We start from the raw sequence: 26,724 nt of genomic DNA on the forward strand, positions 1-26,724 counted from the left end.
TACGCTATGGAGTGCCTTCTACTGCTGAGTACTGTATGTCAGTATTTTCAAACATTTTATTTCTCATATTTCAGATTTTTCTTAGAAGTATAGGAAACACTATAGAAATCACTGCAGATAAAGTCATGTTATGTGTCTACACAGGGATGCCCATACTGTGGGAGAAGCCAGTATATAATCTCTCTGTTTATATCAAATACATTATAGCTTGATTAGTTAGGTTATATAGGCGTGCGTATCTTTGTTTATATCAATTTCATAGAGAGAGCATTATCTTTATATCTGTATATACAGGATTATATTTCATACATAAATACAGTATGTTTTACATATACGCACAGATTACCCACCAATTTAAATTGGTGCACTTAAATGCACCCACGTCTGCCGTGAAAGAGACACGCATTCCTTTAAAGGGGGCAATCACACGTGCAACTGTAGCGACAGCAGATCTGAGCTAGCATCCACTGCTTCTTGCCAGGGAAGTCAGGAGTAGAGGCAGCCCTTTGTTCAAAGGGCCCTACCGGGTTAGGATGACTTGGGACGCCACATCACTGGAAGCGGCAACGCAGAGAAGGAATTTGTGAGATGAAGGTCGCTGGGTCCCACCCCTTTCCTGCGGAGTTTCCCTTTCCTGTCCTTAAGCGCACCCTCCCCTGTCCCTTGTCCCCAGCCCCGCGAGTCTGGGCTCCGGACGGCGCCCTGACTCCTTCCTCCTCCACTTCGCTGGGCTCCGGGCGACCGCCCCGCGCTGGTGGGGCTCCCAGTCCACGGGAGTCGGCTCCTCTGCGCGGCCCCAGCTCGAGTTAATAAACAGTTAAGTTTGGAAGACTCAGCAGACACGTTGAGGGGGAGTTACCCAGCCCAGGCAGCAAAAACATCCCGGCGCATTCCTGGGGAGTCCTCAGCTGCCAGCATCTGATTAGAACCATATCTCGCCGGGAGTGGCCCGCGGCTCCGAGGCTCCCGGGCCGGCGGCTATTTAAGCGCGGCCGCAGTGTCGGCTGCGCGGTAGCCAGGAGGCTCAGGCACCACCGGGAAGTCATGCTCGCATCGCGGAGGCGCTAGCTAGCCTGTGAGTAGCTTTCCGATCCTTCTTCCCTTTGGCTCCATTTTTGGCGACCTCTTTCCCTCCTTTGCTTCCCCCCCGCTCCGCCTTGGGATGCAGACCTGGGACTGCTGGGGCATCTCAGAAAGGAGACGGTGTGCTTGAGCGAACAGGCGGTTTTGTGGCCTGACATCCGAGGAATGCTCCCACGAAATGCGTTTATCTTTGGGGTCGGAATCCAGATGTCCAGCTAGTGACATTTAACAAGCGCCTCGTGTGTGTGTGTGTGTGCGTGTGTGTGTGTGTGCTTGTTTAAAAGCTCTGTGGGCAGCCCGGATCGGACGCTGGTGTGGCTGCTGACCGCCTAATTAACTCCTCCAAGGGGGGTTATTTTTGCCGTGTGACAAAGGCTGGGGACCTGGTTTGTGCCCGCGAGAAGCTTTTTCCCGGTGACTGACGACGTATGGCATTAAAATGTAAACTATGTCTTACACCCGATTCTTAAGCAAGTATCTGCCCAAGAGACTGAACAAACTTGTTTGAAATACTCCGAGGGTTTAAGTGGTGTTTGCCTGCTTGCTGTAATCTGGAAAGATTAAGTAGGAATTTTGGAAAAGGGGAAAAAAATGAATGGGTTAAAACCGTGGAGCCCCAGTCAACATAGCGGGTTTCATAGCCTAGAGCTGACTCTGTTATTTGTTTCTGTAGTCCTTTCCTTTTGACTTAATTCTTAGCCTGGAATTCAGGTCCGCAGTCAATTTTAGAAGGGAGCCCTTTGAGTCCGAAGGGAAATCGAACTGGATTAAAAACACTTAAAGAATCTGGATGTTATCTGCACCCCATCCATTCCCCTCCTCCCCCCACCTTATCCTCTTTCTTTTTAGTTTGTGTTTGGAAGGAAGAGAGGCACTCTGTAAAACGAGAAGAGCCGAAATAAGCTTCCAGACACATGGAAAGACTTAAAAATTATGGAGGGGCGACTTCATGAATAGTAAATGTTGTTATTGCACTATAAAGTGACTTAATGAAAAAATTTCTGGCCCTAATCAGGCAAAGCAGGGGAAGGGGGGAGAGGGAGGTAAGACAGAGCTAACTCAAACAGAAGGAATGGCTGAGGAAAGAAGGCAGCTGCAGAAATGCCCTCAAGAGGTCCGATAAGGCTCTTGGAATGGCTTTGATGGGGTATGTAATTGATCTTCCTGCAGGCTTGAGGTTTGCTCCCCACACAGGAGCATCTAGGGGCTGTTGGGGCAGGAGGGACTAGCTGGGAATGGGGGAGCCTGACAGCTACCAAATGGCTTGCCTCCACGCTCTGTGACACCTCCACCTGGCTTCTGAAACCAGCAGCCAGACCTTGATTAGGCTACTCTTCTCTGGGCATGGTGCCTGCCCCCTCCGCCCCCGGTTCTGTCTCTCCCTCCTCGAGGGGAGATAGGCCTCTATGACACTGCAAGAAAGTTTATTGCTCTGAGAATTCAGAAGTATTTGAGATTGAGCTCTCCTTCATCTTTGGGGAAGGGTCCTTTTGGTTGAAGTGCTACGTATGTGCTAATAAACAATGGTACACCTAATGCAATGTGCAATCTTGTTGAGAAAGCACAAAGGAGGCCTAGTGGTTTTTTCCAATGTGTATTTCTGGAAGAGATTACTTCTAAATCCCTAGTCAGTATCCTCCTTAGGCCGGCTGGATTCTTTTTCTTGTTGGTGATGAGTAACTTCACTTCCCCTTCCCTTCCCACTCCCAACTCTCTCCCTTCTTACCCAAATGGATGCCCTAGCAACCAGTTCTTCTTAAGCTACACCCTCCTCCATTTTAAAGCAGATGGTAGGAGAACGTCTTCCGACTTTGAGCTGTGACACATAGGTAGTTGCCATTCTGGTGACCTTGGACACAGCTGATCTTCTCCTGAGGATGTGAGAGAGTGAAGGGAGCCACAGTGCTTGTTCAAAGCCTTGCCTCATTGCTAAGGACAGAATCCAGGGTCTGCATTTCCACTCGAGACTTTTTATAGTTGGAGATTCAACTAAAAGTCCAAAGTCCTGTGCATTAGGCTTATGTCTTGCCTTGCCCAAAAGGTTGAATGGATTTCAGCCACCTTGTTTGGGTTGAAGGGAATTGCTTTCAAGACACTTGTTGGCATGAAGGAAGGTGGTACAGGGACCCCTGGAAGCTGCTGACCAGCTGGTTGGGGTGATATTATTGGCCTGCTCGGCCATGCCTCCCATTACCTGAAGATTTAGAGAGCAGGAAGACGGAAGCCTTGGTCATGGCTCCTGGTCCACAGGGGGCTTTGTGGAGACATGGGTTCTTGGTGGTACAGCCAGTATGTGCTGCTTCATTTCTCTTTCTACCCTCATATGTCTGTAAGCCTACACTTGCTACCACGATATTTTTCACCTGGGTAGTTTTGAAGTTTCTATGTGTTTCCCTTCCTCAGTCTCTCTTGACTTGAGGATTTAATTAATGCTTTTCTTAAAGACAAACCTAGGATGCTGAAATACTTGAGAAGGCTGCCAAAGACAGAGCTCCAGGGTGTTAAGTTGCCCTAAGGGGAAGCAGAAGATGCCTCCCCAGGTGGAAAGCCTTGAAACTGGACCAGTTAGGGAGGTTTTGGTATTTGACCAAACGCATAAGGCTCTGTACACTCCAAGCAGAAACAGAATGAGAACTCGACTCGAAATATGAAACACCTGAGGAACAGGATGTGGTATTTGAAAATTCTCTGGCGCTGCTGTGTAATTCTAAAGTTAAAGCTGTGCCACTGGATTGCACAGAGGTTGGCCAAAATCACATTTAGCTGAAATAGCTGTAACCTCAGATCTATGTATTTAAGGGTAACCTAACTCATGGTAATGTTTCCTGACTAGATTAATCCTGTGTCTCAGAAGGAAAGCAGGCCATCGAGCCCCCTTCTATAAAGAGTACGCTGATTTCTGGTGAGGGGAACAAATGACGCTGCGTGTGGACACAAAGGGCTGCCACACAGGCCGTTTCCGCCTCACACCTTGCTCAGCCAGGCAGCGGTTGCGAGTGTGGGTTCTGGGGCCCCATTGCCTGAGTTCAAATCCCAGGGACAGCACTGCTGCTCATGTGACCTTGAGCAAATTGCATCATTTCTCTGACCTTAAGCTTTCTTATCTGGAGAGAATAATAATACCTACCCCCAGGTACGTTGGGAAGACTGTTAAGCCTGTATGCTTAGAATACTTTATTCTGATGTTTTGTTTTCATGTTGCCCCCTGAACCACTGAATTATGTATCTCTGTGAAAACTAAAGGCGGAACGGGGAATGTCTTTGTCAAAGTTGGACACCGCCTGTCTACCTGAAAAATGTTAATCACTTAAGCACTTAATATTAACAAAGCCAGGGAGTTTGCTGTGCTTAACACTGAACCGACTGGGAGTTACTCTCTGTTCTCTGCCTGGAGCCTGCAGTTTGCTTTGGTCAAGCTGACCTCCTCTGGTCTCAGTTAAGTCTTTCCCCCCACCCCCTACCCCCAGAGCCCCTACAGAGAAGGAGCAGTCCTGGCCCCTGAAGTCAGCATTATAGCAGAAGGAAGTAGGAAGGAAGAGGACCACGGGAACTAAACTGAGGGACTAGGCTAGAAATACAAAGTCTTCTGAGTACACAGGGCCGCATACTGTCTTTGCCCGCGTAGCTGGGCAGGTTGCCACCGTTACGCCCCTTCCCGAATCTTTCTCCTACCTTGGAAGGAAGCCTGTCACTCTAGGGTAAGCAGAATCTGAACAAACTGCTTCCTGGTCTAAACATGGAAGTTACTTTTTTTTTTATTAAGTGAGATAGAATCTCCTCTCTACTTACCTCATCCTTCTAAAGTTATTTTCATCCAAAACTGTAATCCAGATTGTCCAACTCTTGCTAATTCTTACATCATCACGACACAAACATTATGGCTTCTGAAATTTCAGGAACATGAAAGCTGTTGCTTCAATATAGAGCAAGCCAGTCAATGTTTTTCTGCTGCTGTAACTTATAACTTAGCCCCTAAGCTAGCTAGAGGCAAGTGACCTTTAACTGCTTTAAACTAGTAAGAGCTCTGAGTGAACAGAGCAGGCTGAGTGAGCGTTCAGGGCAGGGGAGCTACGCTGAGGCAGAAGGCATGAGGGCTGTCACGTATATGTTTAGGTAACCATGGAGCCGGTAGGTTAGGAAGTAAGAATACTGGAAAAGCTGGGTTTGAAATGTTCTCCAACCTGGAAGAGATTTGGGTGAGGAATTTACTGTTTAATGTTTTCTCTGGGTAAAAAGCTACCCTATTTCTCCCTAGCAGTGTGATGCAAAGTGTTATTCTGAAACAGACTTAGAACTTTATGTAACCGATGAGCCATGTAAGTTCTCATTTAACAGTCAGATTCATTCATTCTTTCAAGATTGGACACGTAGCTAGCTAGAGTGTATAGTTCACAGCTAGAAAGAACTCATCTCAGACTAGCTTTCAGAGTGCGGTCTCCAGACCAGCTACATCAGCATCCTTGGGAACTTGTTTGAAATGCAAATTCTTGGCTCCCATGCCACATCCACTAAAGCAAATATGAGCAGTAGGGACCATCCAGCTGTATTTCAGCAAGCCCTTCACAGGATCTAAGAGTAACTTTCATATTTCAGTTGTTCAGTGGGAAGCACAACAAAGTAACTGAATTCCTACAGTCACGGAAATAGTAAAGCATTGAAACATCGCTCAGTTTAGCTGAATCTTAGAAAGATGAAAAAGCACAAACCTTGACATTTTCCCTGCTATCTCACATAATTGCTTTCTTGATTCTAGGAAAACCGATCTACTCCTTAGTTTTATATTGTCACCTCGCTTCCAAATCCTTTTCCCTTTGGGGTTTTTAAAAAACATAATTAATCTCCATTTATTAGAAGACTGTTCCAGTTGCTTCTTTTTAAAAAGATTTCCGTAAACTAGATCATTACTCTTGAATCAGATGGTTCCCTCTAACCTATAAAACTTTTTATTTTGTTTTTCATGCCTTGCCCAGAGTGCAGATGTAGGCCTTGCCATCACGGTAAATGAATCAGCTGCACTTAGTTTTTATAACGCTTTATGGTTTATGAAGTACTATTCCATTCTCCCATTTGACTTTCACTTTGAATAACTTAAGGTAGAAAAGATATCTCCATTTCTTAACTCCAATATGATCAATAGATATCAGCCTGCCCAAGGTCATACCATTAAGTGGTAGAGCCAGGATTCAAGCGTGAATCTTTATGATTCAAATCGTGATGGTTGTCAGAATATTTAGTAAATACCTGTTCCGTGAAGTATGTTGCTAGGCTAGCAGCGGAAGGACTCCCAGTGAATAGAAGTCTAGAAGGAAGTCTAGAAGAAATTCTATTTTACGTGAAGTAAAGAATGTAGACTCTACTCCTGCAGTGGAATGGGAGCACTGCCATTTCTTAGGTGTGCTACTCAATGTCCCTGACCCTTAATCACCTCACCCTCCTTGCAAAACAGTCCTAAGAATGACCAGTGTTAATCAGAGATGGGTGTTTAGCAGAGATCACGCCTTAGACTGAAAGATACAAGGGTGTGATCTAGAAGGAGGGAATTGGAACTCTGGCTTTGAAGAGGCAGCATAGGTTAGTGGTTAAGAGCTTGGGCTTTGAACTACAAATGATGGTGTCCACAACCCAGCTTTGCTGTTGAAGGCAAGGGATATAACAACTGAGCTTCATTTTCTCCATCAATAAAACGAGTTGCCTCCAAACTAAAATTAAAGGAGAAGCCATGAAAAAAAAAAAAAAAACAACTTCCTCAGAGCTGCTGCTTCAGAAATGTACCTGCTCTAGGACTATAATTCTCAATGAAATAACTAAATTGATATTGGAAGAGGGTCTTGTTCTCATTGTTTGTGGTCTTTGGGCAAGCTAAAATCTAGAGATGAACACATTCAGGCTGAAAATGAGGCCATCTTCTTTACCTACCATGAAGGTCAAGCAAGAAGATGCGGCAATGCTTCATAAACAAGTATAGGCACACAGATGTTAATTCTTAAGGTACCACTTAAATGTCCTCTGGGCAGGACAGTTGAGTCCTCCTGAGGTCTAGAATTAATCCAGGCCCAAGTAACTGGAAAGTTAAAAATATCTTCACTAGGGCTTTCCTGGTGGCGCAGTGGTTGAGAGTCCACCTGCCGATGCAGGGGACGCGGGTTCGTGCCCCGGTCTGGGAAGATCCCACATGTCGTGGAGCGGCTGGGCCCGTGAGCCATGGACACTGAGCCTGCACGTCTGGAGCCTGTGCTCCACAACGGGAGAGGCCACAACAGTGAGAGGCCCACGTACCGCAAAAAAACAAAAAAATCTTCACTAATGTATCCATGTTGGGTACAGCTGCCTTCCTTGTTCTAAACATTTCACCCAAAGGATCTCTTATTTTTCATATTTGAAGTTCCCTACTAAGGGGCCAAGAGCTGTTCTAATCTTCTATAATATGTAATGCAGATGTTAACATGTTTTTTGTTACCATTTAGGGCAGCAGAAATAAGCCAAATATGTTTGACTATTTGTCAGAGGGCTCTCATAGTCCTATGAAGAATGTCAAACCAGTCTGGCTTTGGGGCACAATGTTAATTCAGATGAGAAACATGTGATTTACTTGTAGATCAGAGGATCAGAAGTTGGAATGGTACACATAGTAGGTGCTCAAACCTCCCTAAAAGGAAAATGACAGCTGTGTTTTACTACATCAGCATTGGGTGGTGGTAGTGTAATTTTTTGTTTTTGTTTTGGGATTTCTTTTTTTACCCTTTGCTTCTGAAGTCAGATATCTTAAATAAAATCCCAGTTTTGAAGTAGAAAACAAATAGAACAGGCTCCTCCATCCATAGCTGGTTGACGATAAGGAGATTTAATATCGATTTCTGCCTGGACCAAGGTTCAACGATAGCTAAGGCTTTTCAGAAGATTTCGTGTACTTGAATTGAAATGATAGTTTTATTCAATGTCCAACCTGTCTTCTGAAGGATATCTTGATGCATAGATGTTTGCTTGGCTGCCTGATAACTTGTTCTTGGGGTTTCTGATTTGTCCAGGTGATCTAAAGTTTTCATTGGTTGTAATTGAAAGTTGGCTGAAAACATTTACCTAACACCTGCTAGGGAGCACATAAGTGTCAACAATTGCTGCCTACCTGAAATTCAGAGAAAATGACAACCGCTCAACTAACATATGGTTTTATTATAATTAAGTGGTACAGAGTGGTACAGAAAGAAAAGGACACAGGTGTGATGATGGATTTGGCTTTCAAAGGAATGGTGGAAGTCAAATCAAAGGTAGGAAGAAAAATGCATTCTAGGCAGAAGCTCATAAGTACATCATGCAGATGTATGCCCAAATGATTGGCCAGTTTGGCCAAGAGAAAGTACAGGTGGTGGAGAGGTAAGGGGTGATATCATTTGGAAAGGAGAGATGGACTGCACTAAGCTTTGGATGTCAGGGCAAGGACTTAGATCTTTATCTGCTAAGATCTCTTTATTAAGAGATCTCTAGATCTCTTTATTAAATCCGGAAAACAAAATGCTGACTCAGATCAATTAACCTGGTTGTACTGGCAGGATGAGTTTGAGTAGCAATTGCTTAGCAGTTGAAGAAAGACCTGTTCTTTCATGGAAAATCAGCAAGGTAAAGAAAAGATTTTAATATTAAGGGACAAATTGCAACCGTGTATTACCTCTAATGTTTTAAGTGCACTCCTTCTACCAGACTGCATGAGGGCTAGAAAAGTATGGTAAATGATTCCCTGACCTCAGAGTTTCATTGAGTTAAGGGAAGAGTTCCACATGAATCAGAGGACAACAATAGGTCAAGTGTAGAGAAATGGTAGGGCCGGTGAGAGGTAAGTGAAGACCTAAGACAACACATCTTGAGTGAACTTTGAATGACAGGTAGGAATTTAAGTAGGTGAAGGCAGTAAGTATAACAGGCTAGGGAGGTAACAAGAGAAGGCACTGTGTACTTGTGTGTGCATGCACATGTGTGTGTGTGTGTGTGTGTGTGTGTGTCCAGGGTAAATGGAAGAGATCAGCTTCTCTAGGGAACAGGTGGCTATGTATATATCTACTGTGTATTCTAAATATACAAGGCTTTGCATCTCAGATGGACTGTAAATAGAGGAATTGAACACTGATGCCTGATTAATACAAAATCAGGAAGACCCTGAGGTCTGATAGGGCACCACTACAAGAATTCAGCCATGAAAGTGGGTCAGAGACAACTAGAGGCTCTTACAACTTAGATTTTCATCGGATCCTTTTGAGAAGATGGAAGGGAGAATTAATCCCACAAAGAGCTTTTTTTCTTCAAGTATTCTAAATATGAAATACCTCTGCTGTGTGTATAAAAAATATAACACTGTACTAAGAGTTGGCTAATTGTGAGGAACAAGGTACGTGACACAAGATAGTATAGCTTTTTTGGAAGCAGGAACTCGGAATGGCGATGAAGCAAGACTGGGGAGGAATCCCGGAACTAAGTAAAAAAAAAATTTTTTTTGTTGGAGAGGGAGGAGAGGTATGGAAATAAAGGGTAATTATGGAAAACAGAGGGTCGAAAGTTTGCCAGATTCAGCAGATATGTGAACAGTCTAAGATAAAATCTTAGCTTCATTCCAAGCTACAGACAATACTGTTGTGGATCTTTCAGGTATATCCATGAACAAAAGAAAATCTGTAGTTCAGTTTCCAGATAGTGTATAGAGATAGAAATCTTCAGCATTGTATACAAGAACTCTTTAACAGAAGCAATGGATGCAACTGTGCTCTGTTTTAGGATCCAAATTCTTATATTTCATGCAGCCAACACTTTTTGAGCACCTTACTATTTGGGGTGATAATAAAGCCCATGTTCTTGATGAAGGCTAACCTTAACCAATTGTTACCTAATACTCTCTTGCTAATGCTCTCGTAAACTAGGTAGTGCTCCTTAAATAACTAAAGCCACTAGTAGGGACCCATGGTTACATTTTCAAAATATTGCTTCATTTAAATCCACACTTTAGTATTTGGCCTCATCTGAAAGTGACCCTGTTGTACTCTTAGAAAAATCTGGTAATTAAGAGTGCCACAGAGCATGTTTGGTTCTAGAATATAGAGGTATGTGTCATCTCTGAATTGCTTGTACTCCTGAAGTGACAAAACTGATGCCAAATGAGCCTATGTTTCTTTCCTGTGTTTATGAAAAGAGTGCTGATTCAGAACTCTGGATTTTAAGATAACTTTGCAGGAAAGATCATTGATATTCCTTCATAACCTAGCATATCACAAGATTTTTTCCTCCCACTGGCTCTGTCACATAGATGGTCTTCCAGATTGCAATATTATTATAGGAGATTCCGAAATATTTAATGTAAATATCTCCCATCTAATTAATGTTTTAAGTAAATGTCATCATTTTAAAACTGTCTATTGAAGAGGGTAATTAAACCCTTAAGATAAAATTTTCATCTTTCCGTGGTTGATATTAATAAGAAACAATATATAGAATTCCTTGAAGTAGTCTAATTTTGCCTTCTCTTCTAAATGTTATTAATGGCAGTGAAACTTTCTACCCTAATCAGAAACATTTCCTCTGAAATACTTAGTACCAGTTGTAACTATTACTTGCTTATTCTCTCTCCCCTGTCTATACTGTAAGCCCCTTGAGAGTAGAGACCATATCTATTTTTGTCACTGTATATATAGCATAATACAGTGCTTGGCACACAGTAGGTATTTGATAAACACTAACCAGATCGCCAGGTTAATGAGTGACTCAAGCGACTCTCATCTGCAACATTAATTAGAATTTATTATAAAGCGAGCAAAACGGAGAACTTCAGCTTGCCCTATCTGTTGGTATAAGCAAAATAGTTCTGAGTCTTTTTTTGACTTTAAGGTTATTTATAATGAGCAATATCCCTAGGTTCCTCTAGTTTATATCTGCTCAGGGCCTGAGAAAAGCCAACAAGCTGTTACTGAAATTCTCCACATGGTGTGGTCTTTTCAAGTCTTTGGTTTAACTTCTACCACTGGAGTATTCATCATGGCTCATACATCTATCTAACCCAATAGATATTATCACAAGGGCCAATAATAATCATAGTGGCAAATAGTTTTCAACCTGATATTTCATCAGGTTGTCCAAGGACAACTTCTTATTCTCCTCCTGTTTTCTCCTTTTAAGAGCATCTACCAAACTATTTACTAAAGAACTAATAAAAATTGAGAAAATAGATGAAACCTTTGGCTCAGTACTGAATAATTAAGGTTATCCCTTTGACTTAACACAATTTCTGCTCAAATCAAAGAAAGCTGCTTTTTAAAATTTGTATGTGCAGCTATACTGAACATACAAATTAGGTTCTTTAATTCTTAAATTAGGTTGCCAACTTGTTCCTATCTACACAGACCCCACTGGATCCAAGAAAACCAGTCTGGAAATAAGCAATAGACCATACTCTGATCAACTTTGAAAATGCTAGCATAAGAGTTTTTTCAAACCCTAGTGAGCAATTGATTCAAAACTTACTGTTCATTTGTTTTAATATATCAGGAGCTTTTCTCAACAATTTTGGATAAGTAAACATTTAATGAAGTCTAAGATGACAGTGTGGAAAGCTTTCTGTGAGCAGCATTCTGCATGCTTGCAGAGACCTTCAAGTTCATTTTGTAGGTTCTCTTAGCTTTTGAGTTTAATTTCATGTGACTGATACTAGAGTAGCTTTATGATTCTGTCTTTATCCCAAGTAAGACTACAAATTTGCCTGCATTTTAAATATTGCTATCTGACAAATTAGTACATCTCTAAGGAATTTAATTTTAAAAGTGCGGAAAGGCACATGTCACCCTAATATCACTATTCTAAATGTATAAGAAGCAGAAATCTGTCTCTCACCCTACTGCCACCCTTCTTAACCAGCATTTCCTTGCTACTCCTCCTTCTAGTCTTTCAATAGTTATATGGAGAAACATATATACAATGGGAAAATGCTATCTATTCGGCTTTAAGCAAGGAGCTATAATGACATGACTACTTTACTCAATAGCTGCCTTTTACAAGTTCCTTTAGTCGCTCACATTTCAAATATCATTATACTTACATAAGTTTTTATAAAACTGACATTATGGGAATTCTTTTTCTAGGGTCTTAGAATGAAAGTTATAAGACATAATGGCCTTTGATTTTTTTTTTTAAGCCACCTTTAGGACATGTTGTTTATTTGAAGTTTGAGGGTCACCAAGCATCATAGCTTGGCAAGATGGGATAACCTTGAATCTGACATTTGAGATTGTTAGACCTTAACCTTTCAGTTAAAAGGCTAAAAGGCTTTGTTTCCAAAAGATTAACCAAGTAATTAAATGAAAGAAACCGGCAGTTTTGAATCACTCAAAATGGCAAGTTCATGCAACTATCATACTACAAAGCTATCTGACTCTTTGATACCATGGCTCCATACACAGATTTGTCACCACCCCGACCTCTACACCATTGCTCAAAACCTCAAAGTCTTCTCAGCACCGTCTAGACAAAATAGAGTTTTGTTAACCCACTCTAATCCAGTCTGACCTACTTTTCAACCTTTTCCCGTCATATAACCCAGCATGGGTTTGGTATTCTAGTCAAGATTACATAAATATTCTTTTCCCATTGCTATCAATTCCTCTTTCCCAAAAGTATTTTCTGGCTAACACCCATTCCACCTATCTGAAGAACTAGATTAATTCTCTCTTTTGCCTGTATTGTTCTAAAACAAAGACATTAAGAGCATAGATATTAGACTCATGTGACTTTCAGGGGGTTGATTAACTTCTGTACTTCAGCTTCCACTCTTGTCAGAAAGGGATGAAGATAAATTTAACTTTTAAAACATTGGTATTCCTTCTGTGTTTCTTAAAAAACTATTTTTTTGAATTTTATTTGTCATTTTTTTATACAGCAGGTTCTTATTAGTTATCCATTTTATACATATTTGTGTATATATGTCAATCCCAATCTCCCAATTCATCACACCACCCCCCTAAAAAAACTATTAAAGCCATCCCTAACCCTGAACTCCCAACCCGCTTTACTCTGCTCTCTTTTTCCAGAGCATCTGTCACCTTCTGAAAGACTATAATCCATTTATGGCTTTCCCCTGCTAGAGTGTAAACCCTATAAGGGAATAGATCTTTATTTTGCTCACTGACATATCCCAAGCACTAGAAGAGTGCCTGGCACATGGTAGGGATGTAGATTTATTACATGAATTAACTTGTTGACATTGACCACTGGCATTCAGGAGCTAACTTTGTTTCCAGTCTCTAAATCATAATGGCTTTGAGCAGGGATCAGTCACTAAACCCCATATGCTCTCAACAACATATGAAAAAAAGCTGCCCGTATTTGAAGGCCTTCCTAGTTTTCTATTAGCATGGCTTCAGAGCAAACTCTAGGGTAGCCAACGATTTACCATCTGTAGAGTCACACTGACTGAGCACAGTGTGAGACAGATGACATGCTCTTAAAAGTCAACAGGGATGGGGACTTCCCTGGTGGTGCAGTGGTTAAGAATCCACCTGCCAATGCAGGGCACACGGCTTCGAGCCCTGGTCCAGGAAGATCCCACATGCCGCGGAGCAACTAAGCCCGTGTGCCACAACTACTGAGCCTGTGCTCTACAGTCTATGAACCACAACTGCTGAGCCCGCATGCCACAACTACTGAAGCCCGTGTGCCTAGAGCCCATGCTCCACAACAAGAGAATCCACCGCAAAAAGAAGCCCGTGCACCGCAACTAAGAGCAGACCCAACTCTCCGCAACTAGAGAAAGCCTGCGCACAGAAATGAAGACCCTATGCAGCCAATAAATAAATAAATAAATTAATTAATTATTTTTTTAAAAAAAGGAGAGTCAACCGAGGTGGCATTTGACTCTTAAGGGATTTCTTAGGTGGAGGTGCAAATGTAGAATGAAATTTCAGTTAGAGAACCTCAACGCTGGAGAGAATGACCCTGAGAAAGAAATTTTATTCACATCTTACTTGTGATAATTAGTCCTGAAAGTAAAACTTTGCTTATCTTAGAGAGACTGAGAAAGCATGTTAGTGTTGTTTCTCTCACTGTTTCCTTTGGTGGAATTCATAGTCTACACACATCTATAGTTTAAGGATCACATTCTGTTTTTTAAAGACATTACAACTATATTACAAACTACTATATATAAAATAGATAAACAAACAAGGTCCTACTGTAGAGCACAGGGAACTATATTCAATATCCTGTAATAATCCATACTGGAAAAGAAAAAGAAAACATTAAAACTATAAACATATTCCTAACTTCAAGTTTTACTACAGTAGAAGACATCGTTGGGTTATAGAAAAGCTTGATCATTACTTTTTAAAGGATTTGTCTTAACCTCCTGGTCCATAATATTGAGTCTTTTTAATAAAGATTGGATTAGGAACTTAATAGTGGCTTTCAAAGACTTGTCTTTGCACAGGACTATAGAGTTCAGCTAAGGAAACAAATGATCTAATTTCATTCTCTGATGCTAAAAATGCCTACATAAAAAAACTAGAAAATAGCAGATGCCACTGTGGATTGAATCTAAATCTTCAAGGACCAACCGAAGTTCCCTTTATTTAATGACCATATATAACAAGGATCGTAAAGAGAAGCTACAAATGAAGTCCTTATCTAATCACTTATATCCATTCATGTTTTCTTCAAGTATTTAAATGTCAATTACTTAGCAGACACAGAATTTTGCAACAGGTCATTAATGGTTCAGAGAACAGATGAGATTGCTCTAAAAGCTAATGAAACTGCTTGCTTAAATATTACATTTTTTATGAATCAAATAAATTTCCTTCACAGTGAATCGTTGATGTTGACATTCCTGTGTAGACTAATCAGAAACCTTTTTATAGTTGAATATAAATATGACATCTCATAATTGGCCAGGAGGTCTCAGTACAAGCCCAGCAAAGTGGCTGGTAATAAGGAACCATGCCTACTAGTTCATCTCATGCTAAAACTATAGACCCATGTGGCACCCCCATGATTTGTCATCTTAAGAAGACAATGAAACCCAACAGGGATGGTGTACATGCAGCAGGCCTGGGAGAAGGAAGAATTCTCATCTCATCTGCTTATTCTGGGAAAATCTCCTCAAAGTAAGTCACATTGTTGACCAATCGCTTACCCTAAAGCCAAGCCTTGACCATTAGGTGATACTTGTGACAGTGAGTGCTAGGCAGGTTATAAATAATAACAATGCAAAGGGCAAATACTCGACACAATTTCTTTTTTTTTTAATTTTGTTGAAGTATAGTTGATTTACAATGTTGTGTTCATTTCTTACAGTTTCTAGCCAAAGCTCTGAGAACTAGAAAACAGACACACTTCACAGGCTTTTAGTGCAACTGTTAGACAATACAGTATTCTCACTTTTAACTTAAGTCAAATTCATTTAATGGGGAAGGAGTCGAGGGTTAACCAGCATTAGACTCACACTAACACAATCTGCAGCTGCAGATGAGTTTGAATAACACATTTTAAAAGACACAGAGAGATCTAATGAAGGAGTCTTTACAGTCCAAAAAGCCAGAGAAACTAGATTGTCCTAGTATATAAATTTATCATTTCAAATCTGTTAAGCTCTTTGGGAAGTAGCAATTCTTTTGTCTCTATATGAATGGATGGTTTATTTAGTTAATGCATTTATTGCCTTTTAACATACCCAAACTGAGTTGTTGATCAGGCTACCAGTGTAGGTTTATAGGAAACAGCATACTGCATTGAAGGTTACTTCATGTAAATATAAAGTTAAGACACTGATTACTTCTTCAATCTTGCAAAATAATATCTAGGTCAAAAGTAAAAAAAAAAAAAAAAAATTATGCTGGACCTGGGGAAGAAAAATCTCATTTTCCTAGGCTCCTCCAAGCCATTGGTCAATGCCACCCGAGGAACTTATCTTTAAAAACAGAGAAAAACGGTAAATGAAATATTCAAGATTTGAGCCTTTGAAAATGGTGTATAATGACATAACCAGGACAATTTTCTTAGATACCTTGTTTTTATGCAGCTGGTACAAATTTGATTTTTTTTTCCCCTTTCTCACAGCTCTGGAATGATTTTAATATTAGAAGAAATGACTTAAGAAAACAATCCAGTGGAATATATATGTTAGAAAATCTTCAAAGTCACTCTTTAAGTCCCAGAATAAACTTTTCAAAATCTGTACAGATTAAGGTGATACTTGAGATCTTTCCTTGTGTTCTTTGATTATTACAACCAAGAAAGAAAATCAGTAAGCTGTATCTTCATTTTCTAAGAACTCTTAACTTGGTGCTCTGAAACACCACCTCCATTTTAACTTTATTTGTAGAATCACTTAAATGATTGCCAAAGGTGTAATAGAAATTGACTTCCTGAAACCTTCTTTAGATTAATCATGGTTAATGTTTGGAATCATATAGGGGTGGCTTTTTCCCAAAGGCTTTAGTAGATACAAGGTTCCCTGAATTACTCTTCCAAACTTGCCAATTGTACATCATGATCCCTAAGGTAGATGTCTAGACATGTTTGTGGAAGGGAGGACCAGTTAATGGTGATGACTTACATGATTGTAACAGGTATAATTTTGGTTGCATTCTCATGAATTTATGTATAGAATTCATGAAACAAAACCTGTCTCACCTATTTAGACTTTATAAGCAAAAGTCTGATATTAAGTGGTAGGTTTTTTTTCTTGTAATTGGAACTTCCTGTGCTCATCTATCTCTGCAGTGAATGAACCATATACAGATATTTTGATAAACTAGAACACTTTGTTACATACATTGTTCAATGTAGTTGCTTCAACTGCGAAGCAATTAAAATCCCAAATCTGTTTCATTTAGCATGAGTTAATGTGCTGCCATATAGAATTTTTCCATCCCTCAGTTTAAAAATGCACTGACTTATCCCCATGTGCTTATTTGGTCCAATTCAGGGGTTCCCAACCCCCAGCCGCAGAGTCCTACCAGTTTGCAGCCTGTTAGGAGCCGGGCCACACAGCAGGAGGTGAGTGGCTGGCAAGCGAGCCATGCTTCATCTGCCGCTCCCCATCGCTCATTACCACCTGAAACGTCTCCCACCCCCATCCCCCCCACTCCATGGAAAAATGGTCTCCCACTAATCTGGTCCCCGGTGCCAAAAAGGTCAGGGACTGCTGCAATACCATTTCCCAAAAGATGAGAGAATAATGATGGCGTATGAACCTTAGTTCAAGTTCAAGGATGCTTGTGCATTTCCACCACTTTGTCCATCTCACTTTGCAGTAGCTTTTATTTTTTTATTTTTTTGGCTGCGTGACATGCAGGATCTTAGTTCTCCAACCAGGGATGGAACCCGTGCCCCCTGCAGTTGGAAGCATGGAGTCTTATTCACTGGACTGCCAGGAAAGTCCCATGCAACAGCTTCTTAGAGTATTTGTGTGCACACAAGTTCAAAGCAGGTGGGCTAGCTATTTCAGACCATTTTTGGAACCTGTCTCCTAAATTTTTAGTACTTGAGTAGAATTAATATATCACCACAAGAAGCAAGAAAACAAGTTGGCAGACTCGCCCTTCTCCTTGTCTAGCAGAATCTGCAATTACCTGGGGATTTCTTATCTGTTATCTAATTTGGCCAGCAACCAAGAAGTAAGCAAATGAGCCTATATGCTTATTTCTTCTGGATGAGTTCCCCTGGCCTTTTAGATAGCATTCTGGAGACTTCCTAACCTTCAGCATGGTAGAACACTGGTGTCGGGTGGCAGGAGAGGGCTGGTTATCAGGTTCCTGGTTCACTATAAACCTGAAATTCAACAAATAAATAGAAAGGTCCCTATTTATTTTTATTATTTTTAAAAATATGTACTTATTTATTTATTTGTTTGGCTGCATTGGGTCTTAGTTGCGGCACACAGGATCTTTGTTGCAGCACGCAGGCTTCTCTCTAGTTTTGATGCTCTGGGCTCCAGAGCGTGTGGGCTCAGTAGTTGCAGCACGCTGGCTTAGTTGTCCCACGGCATGTGGGATCTTAGTTCCCCGACCAAGGGTCGAACCTGTGTCCCTTGCATTGGAAGGTAAATTCTCAACCACTGGGCCACCAGGGAAGTCCCCCTTTTTATTTTTAAATGACTCCTTTTTCCTTCATCTTGTTTGAAAACAACCAAGTCTTCTCTAAGGGAAATCAGCTAAATCATGAAGAAGATATCCTTTGACTCGTATATTGAATTATGTTTTGGCTTCTGTTTTTCTCTGTGGATTTCACTGTAGTAACTACTAAATTAACCATGTGATTCAATCTATGGTTTTTATTAGTAGGCTTTTCTCAGAGATTTGAATTTTTTCCTGTTTCTCCTCCTTAGGGCAGTTTATACTAATCACTTTGCAGTAGCGTCTTTCTCAGACTACAATAAAAGTTCATTTTTAAACGGTTAAAAAAAAATCCTTAAAGTGATAGTTAATATATTTAGCACACAGGTAACAGTAAGTGTTTAAAAAAAAAAAAAACTATTCTTATCTATGGGGTTAGCAGGGCCATTGTCATTCTTGGAGATGAAGCCCAAATGCCCTGTTGGCTGTAGATATCTTGCCCAACTAGAAGAGATCGTGTCAGACGTGGAAATAGGAGCCAGTGGCAAGGTCTCTCATGGAAGGTTAATACCAACTCTAAGGGTAGATTGAACACTAAAACAAAGGGCATATTCTACTGAAAAGGCCACTCAGAACCAGAGATAACACATTAGAATCAAATAACTTAAACTCATCTTATGTTGGGTCTACATAGGTATAAGAACTTTTTTCATGGTTTTGGTCTATGTACATAAATGTAACAAAAAAGAAGTCCTGACTGTCTACACACACTACATACACCTCAGTTTGACTACTCTGTGCAGGTGTTACAATGCAGCTGGATTTTTCTTCCTTTAAACTCTCCAAAATACAACACATCTCTGAAACGTGAGTTACAGAAAGATACAGAAACACTCAAGCCATGGCTTTGAAGATTATATGAACGTGGGGCTCTGCCTAGGAACGGAAACCACGTTGGAATTTAATATAATTCAGACAGGTTATTAAAGAAGAAACTAAATATCAAGCAGTGTTTCTTGCACTGGTTTTGGAAAGTTTAAGATGACCTGCCTGCTTTTAAAATGGCCTGATATGATATATCATAAAATAATTCTACTAGTGTATGTAAATGTTTGTTTATAGCTTAATGTTTAAAATACAAGTGCCTTATTGTATAGTACAGGAAACTATACTCAGTAATTTGTAATAACCTATAAGGAAAAAGAATCTGAAAGACTATATGTATTAACTGAATCACTGTGCTATACACCTGAAACTAACACCACATTGTAAATCAACTATACTTCAATAAAAAATAAAGTAAAATTTAAAAAAATGCACGCATACATGCATCAAAAGATACGTAGTAGAATATTCATAGAAGCACTGTTCATCACAGCTCCAAAGTGGATAAAATTTGTGGTGTATTCATACAATGAGATATATGGCAATGATAATGAACAAGATACAACATGTCTGGAACTTCATAAATATTATGTTGAATAAAATAAACCAGACAGAAGCAAAAAAAATTTTTTAAGTACATAAATAAGATGCAGGTGCTTCTAAATAACATGCTTTCTTGAGCTCTTCTAATATCCACGTGGACTTTCAAGATGACTATTGTAATGGCACTCCAATAGAAAGTGGAACATGTTTAACAGTTAAGATTTACATATGCAAGCATCATAGGTGAAATCACAGAGGGGCTCAAATGAATAAACTGTGTATCCTGAAGTCCACGTGCTAGGTGTGCTACATGGCTGGGCTGACGTCATTCAGGTTATTTCATTTGGGAACGAGAAAGCACAACTTGATACTGTGCATTCTAGGAAACAAACTGCTAATATTCATTTGTGTGATTTATTTAAAAACTAGCTTGGAATTAGGAAGAGGGGTGAGTTTTGGTAGAAGTATGTTAAATTAACCTGGGAAGGATAGACATGAAAACTATGAAGTATTTGCTGGTCAGCTGGGCAAGTATACATAGATATGAGGGAAGATTATTGAAGAATGTAGGAATAGTGTCAGTGTATTGGCCTAGAAATCAAATGTGCAGTGACAGTCCTTTTCCCTCACTCTGATTCATTGGTATTTTGACTACATTTTCCTGTAAGGAACAAGCATAATATCCACTGTACATTTAGATGCCAAATTCAAAGTAAAAATCATGCGTTTTTGTATCATAATGCTTCTCAAAGTATTGCCCCAGAGGCCCTGCAATAGAAAAATTCCAGAGGCTTCCATGTTAGTAGTTTTGGATTGTTTTTTTTTTAATTTAAAACCCTAAAATATTTCATATAAATCGTTCAATCCTTAGAATACTCTCTTCCCTTGCCTTTAGGATGGGAGGGAAGCAAAATGAAGTATATTGTTCTACTTTACCATCTAATAGTACAAAATAGAGTTCTTCTAAACTCAGATTTTAAAACTGGTTTATTCCACTCACCCATTCTGGTTATCTATGAACGTTTAGCTTTTTAGAATCTTATTCCTTCCACTTGCTTTTTTGGTATACTTTCTGGTTACTATCGCTTCATAACTAGACCAGACTCGGTGAGGACCCCCTTCTGTCACTGTCAGCATGGTGTTCCCAGCGTTATGACAGCACCCAGTGTGAGCTACTGTGCTACCACTAAACCATGATGGCTTTTGTCCACTGAAGCAAGTGCTCTGGTGACTGAGGCAGGTGCTGCTCTCTCAGGTCCTGCAGTGGTGACCCAGGGTAGGGGGAGAAGTGCTCTGCAGAGTTCCATCATGTCCCCACAGGCCCTCTAGTCACACAGCTAGTTCAATGTGCTCATACATATCACCCACCAGCCAGGGTACTGAGGCCTGCCCGAAGTGCCAACATATCTTCTTGGCTGGGTTAGATGGGAACCCTGACATTTGAGCCCAGGTCTTGAGTCTAGACGTTTTGTCTTCTACCCGCTCCTCAGATATAAGGAGTTTTTCCACCCCTCCCTCCCATCTCTGCCCACACACACCATCCCATGTTGGACCACTTCAATCCACTGGCCATTTCCCAGAAATGTCTTAGCTTGGTATACAAATTTACCCACTAGATCGTCAGCTATCTCTGAGCCTAAAGCTCAAGATGTATGGGGAAGGGCAGCCTTTGTCAAGCCTGTCCCACCCCCTCAAAAGCCATATTATCCTTTCCCCCAGAACAATGGATTCCTAATAGCCTTTCCTAGAATTAATGGGAATCACTCCTAGCTCCTTCCATAGGTGACTTGGTATCTCAATAATAGAAAGAGAAGCAGCTAATAAGGTAGTTCAAGATGGTACTTAATATTATGAACTTCACTCAAGGATGCACTCATTACCTTACCAATCTCTCTTTCCCACATAGCTCCTGAGGGACAAGTGAAAAAAGGACAATAGCAACAGATAAGGAACAAATACCACATCGGTAGGGGGATCAGGGCCTAATAACCACCAAATGCAGAGCTTTGGTAAATCTAGGTTGAAGCACACTGCACACTAGACCAGAAAAACCCCATTCTCTTTTCCATGTCAAGTTGCACCCGCTACATCACCCTGCCCAACTCACTCGAGATATACAGAGCACATGTACCATAGCCTAGTTGAGCCATGTCCAAATGGTCCCCGGTGTCAGGGTTACCACAGCCTACCCCAAATGATCCAATGCTAGCAATGTAAAGCAGTGGCACAAACATGATTTTCAAATCTCCAAAGTATCAATATCACTTCCTTCCCTTTATAGAAGGGAGCTAAAGATAAAGTTGGATTTCAGTTTTCCTATTCTGTTCAGTCTAAGCTAGAGGAAGTCATACTCAAGAACTGGGGTAGAATGATTAGCTGAGATGTTAAAGTTGAGATGGGTATACTCTCTCTTATACTCTTGGGGTATAATCCAACCCCAAGCTTCATGTGTCTGTATTTACAAAAATTCCACACAGCCCAACGACCGCAGAGATATTCCAACAGTACTTTCTCTCTTAGAGTTTGATTAAGTGTAAGGACGGATTCTAGAATCAGTCTGCTATGCCTTTGTTCATACAAGCATATTTACTTGTGCCCAGCTTGCCAAGAGGATAGAGCATACTCTAACTGTGAATCTACACATTCTACTTTTTCTAACCCTAGCAAAGTGTTCAAAATAACAGTCATTGCACTGAAACAACTAAGTAATGTGATTGCAAAATTGATTGTAAACAATACTTCAGTTAGACTAGTGAGCTACATTTAGACATTTCTAGTGAATTTGTTGCATTGCCCAGTCTAGAGAATGGGCCTTCATTCAGATAACATCAAGCTCCTTCTTAAAGCCTTAAACTCTCCCAAACACTTTTATTATGATGACTATTCTTTAGGCACTGTTAGGAGATACTCCTAATAAAAAGTTATTTTAAAAACAAAATGGGTGGAGGTGAATACAAAATTAAGAGAGGTCATAATGAGTCAAGAATATTGGAAAGGGCTTCCCTGGTGGCGCAGTGGTTGGGAGTCCACCTGACGATGCAGGGGACGCGGGTTCGTGCCCCGGTCCGGGAGGATCCCACATGCCGCGGAGCAGCTGGGCCCGTGAGTCATGGCCGCTGAGCCTGCGCATCCGGAGCCTGTGCTCCGCAACGGGAGAGGCCGCAAGAGTGAGAGGCCTGCATACCGCAAAAAAAAAAAAAAAAAGAATATTGGAAGTTGCCAACTCAAGAACTCAAACTTCCTATCGTGCTTTGAAAAAAAAAAAAAAACACTAAAAGGCCAAGCACTGAATAGTAGAGAATGTACTGAAATAATGTGAATTCTTTGATCTGTGGGTTGCGTCTCAAACCTAGCCAAATACTTTTTTCCAAGCAGCCAAATTAACATTAATGAGCCAGTTTGACCAAGCAGGACTCCAGCTACATAGGCAAAAGAGAATCCAGTGACAATGTTATCATTAGACATAAAATCCTTTTTCTGTTTTGGTTCAGAAAACATCTATGAAATTCCATGTTCAAACTATTCTGCTAAATTATCTTCTTGTTGTTGGCTTGGTATATCTACTAAATGGGAGGTGTTCTTGGTTCAGTCTCTATATCATGGGCCTTATACAGCCTTCTTAAAAAATAGTTTTTAAAAAAAGCTGACTCATACAATCTCTAGAAATAAGACACTAGAGTCTCATTTTAAGATCTAGATTTCTCCTGGTACCAACTCTTATCCACAACCAGCTGTTTAACAGTTAGACAAGTTATATACTCTTTCTTGCCCTCAGTTTCCTAATCTTTATAATGAAAGTGTGTGACCAAATTATTCCCTAGGTTTCTTCCAGCTCAGTAGTCTAACCCACTTGGTATTTCTTTAAGGGGACAAAGGATTATGGAAGTTAGACTACTGTACCTCAGAGTTGTCAGTACATTAGAATCATCTGCAAATCTTGACAATATATTGGAACCTACATCTCTTCCTTCATAGATTCTGAACTAATGGATCTGGGTGTGACATGGACTTCAGCGTCTTAAGAGCTCTACATAAAATTCCCCAGGGGATGTGAGGTAGACCTTCTAAACTGCCAGTGGTAATGATGTAGGCTTAGATTTGACTCGGGATTCATTAGAACAGGCCTCTCTGTGTAACTTAGAGTAGTTTTTATTCCCACAGTCCTGTTCCTGTCAGAACGTACCTTCTAGAGTCACAGAAGCCAGAGTTGGACAGGATGTAGCTCTACATGTGTTTCTACTTACTAGCTGTTCACCTATTGGCCGTGCTTGTTCTAAAATTGTTTAAACATGCTGTGGGAGAACAATGTTGGCAACAACACAAGACTGCATACACGACACATAGTGTCCATGAAACCTAGCTGTGAATTAATCAAAGCTGCCATTTGTTGCGTGCTTTCTGTATGCGAGGCACTGAGGTCTCTACATCAGTTCTTACTGATTTTTATAACAACTCTGCAAACTATATTCCCATTTTACAGGTGGAGAAATGAATATTAGATAAGTTGCCTCAAGCCACTGTGCTAGAAAGTAGTGAAAGTATGTAAGACTTCCAAGCCTGAACTCTATCTCACCTCTATCCAGAATGAACTGTCTGAGGAACTCTTAACTCTGGTCTGACTTGATTCCAAAGATAGGGGAAATTTTTCTTGTTCAGAGTTTTATAGGTCCTATCAGTCCTGCAGCATCCTTCCTAGGGGTTAACAGCAATGATACGTGCTCTCTGTAAATGCATAACTAGTGTATACCTCCTTGACTTAGGCATGTTTTGTTCCTGAGGCCCCTACAGCAGTGTCAGCATTTACAAGAAAATCTCGTAAGGACTCCTTTTCAGTGTGTGTTAACATAATATTATTTCCCCAGTTAAATAGGCTCCAAAAATCTTACTGTCTACTCAACTTGGCCTTTGCAGTGAAGAATAAACCTTCCTAACAGCATAGAAAGTCAAGTAGTTAAAGGAGAATAGCTTTACATCAAATACCAGAAACTTGGCTGCATCATTTCTGGCAAGGTCCCTTATTCTCAAAAGGCTACTTTGAAGATAGTGGTGAAGGCTGTTTGCTGCCCTCTTGGACCTCGAGATCTGCCCAGGAGGTTAATATTTCACATGTCCTAGTTCATTAGCTCAGCTGAGACAGACATAAAGTTCCAAAGGACAAGAAAGCACATTTCTGACCCGTACAAAGTGCTGGACACTAGCAAAGACATTTATGTTGCTTTGTTCTTGATTCTCCTTAACTCCCTTTCCTGTGTCTATTTTACGTGGCTCTTTCCAGAAAGTTAATTGATGTGTTAAAGTCAATGGAATTATGACTTTGAAACCAGCTGAAAAAATACAGGTTAAAATCAGTGGAATTAAAAAAAAAAAGTTAAGTGCAGCAACATATATAGTAGGAAAGGGAACACAGATCGCACTCGGTTTGAGCCCAGCAACTTATTAGTGATTGATCTTGTGTTACCGAGTCCATTTCAGTATTCATAAAATAGATACACGTTCTATTCCATAGAGCTGCCAGGGTAAGTGTTTTAAGGACTTGGTAGGTTAGGTGTTTGTACCATTCCCCTTAACATTAAAAACAAGTCCTCTACCATTTGTGGAATGGGGCTACCGTTAAATAAGTTCTTAACTCAAGTTATTCCTTTTACCAGCATTGAGACTGACCAAGAAAATATCTCTCTGCTCAGGATAATAGGTAAAAAGATAAACTGGGAGGGAGGTGGCAAACATGTGTCATGATATTGCTTTAGAACCCTATAATCATTCATTAGAATCATTGCTGATACCAATACACTCCAATTGGTGGAAAAGGTATGGAGAAATAGGAGGCACCAGCCAAATTTGTCCCTACACAAATTTGTCCCTATTCTGAGTATTTCAAGGTTCTAAATACTTGCATGAATCACTTTAAGTGCTAAATAAACTATAGCAGATTGTTTTCTAGTGCACAGGACATAGTCATCTGAAGATGACTCACACAGTCTTCTAGTATACATTTCTCAGAGCCTTCTCAGAAACCAAAAAAAAGTGTTGCACCATCTCTCCTGGTCATCTGATTCTTGTGCCATGGAAAGGGGAAGTCCCCACATGGTTTGTATTAAGTCCAAAATCCAAGTTAGATATCTTCACTCAAATGAAGCTAATTTTATTGACTCAGCATAGTTTCGTTTACAACTTTCTATTCTATATTAGGCCTTAAAAAGGAGTCAAAAATATACAGTAGCTTTAGATCCTCATCTGTTTTCAGATGTATCTTCTTATTTCTCTTCTCAATCTTCTAAAGAAGGAAACAAACCTAAGAACTAGAAAAACAAACCAGCTAGGTTTAGATGGGGAGTTGTTCGTGTGACCTCTTGTATATGTTTTTGAACTTTAATTAGTAATCCCTCTTTTATGATAACATCCCTTGTGTGTCTGTTTCCTGATTAATTTTTGGTCCTTGGTCAGAAGAGTCCCTGAGACTAAACCCAGTGAATGGGAAGGACTATACTTGCTGGTTGTCCTACACCCATTTGTTCCCCTTTATTAAAAAATCCCTTAGTTTGGGCTTCCCTGGTGGCACAGTGGCTGAGAGTCCGCCTGCCGATGCAGGGGACACGGGTTCGTGCCCCGGTCCGGGAAGATCCCACATGCTGCGGAGCGGCGGGGCCCGTGAGCCATGGCCGCTGAGCCTGCGCGTCCGGAGTCTGTGCTCCGCAACGGGAGAGGCCACAACAGTGAGAGGCCCGTGTACCGCAAAAAAAAAAAAAAAAAAAAAAAAAAATCCCTTAGTTTAATGCAATCTAGACACTTTCTTCAGCAATGCCGAGGTTTGGGAAAGCAGTCACGGGAAATGGTAAGGCATCTTTTGGCCCCCAGGTCCCTTTTTCACGTCCAAAGCCTTTCCAAAAATCAGTTCATTATAAAACCTGCTAAAGGTTTTATGAGCACAGCTGACAATTCTGTAACATTGTTGGAAGGATTATGCATTTGAATTTTAAACATTGGATTTAAGTTAATTATTCCTACAGAGAGACCTAAGTCTGGAAGAAAGACTTCTTCTGTCTACCACATGTCAAATGGTAACTTGGACATTTGGGAAATCTGTTCTCTTTAAACCTGTGGAGAAAGGAGAATGTTTATCACTCTGGTATACACA

At 40.6% G+C, this 26,724-nt stretch overlaps 1 protein-coding gene across 1 annotated transcript in view; it reads left to right on the forward strand.

Annotated features, from left to right (window-relative positions):
• The first annotated feature begins 975 nt into the window (after positions 1-975).
• DAB2 (DAB adaptor protein 2) overlaps positions 976-26,724 on the forward strand; it is a 52,598-nt gene continuing 26,849 nt past the window's right edge. The window contains exon 1 of the mRNA XM_079703339.1: positions 976-1,075. The gene's annotated coding sequence lies outside the window, so the exon portion shown is untranslated. The remainder of the gene's footprint in view (positions 1,076-26,724) is intronic.

Source organism: Hyperoodon ampullatus (assembly GCF_949752795.1).
Source record: "Hyperoodon ampullatus genome assembly, chromosome: 4".
NCBI lineage: Eukaryota > Metazoa > Chordata > Mammalia > Artiodactyla > Ziphiidae > Hyperoodon > Hyperoodon ampullatus.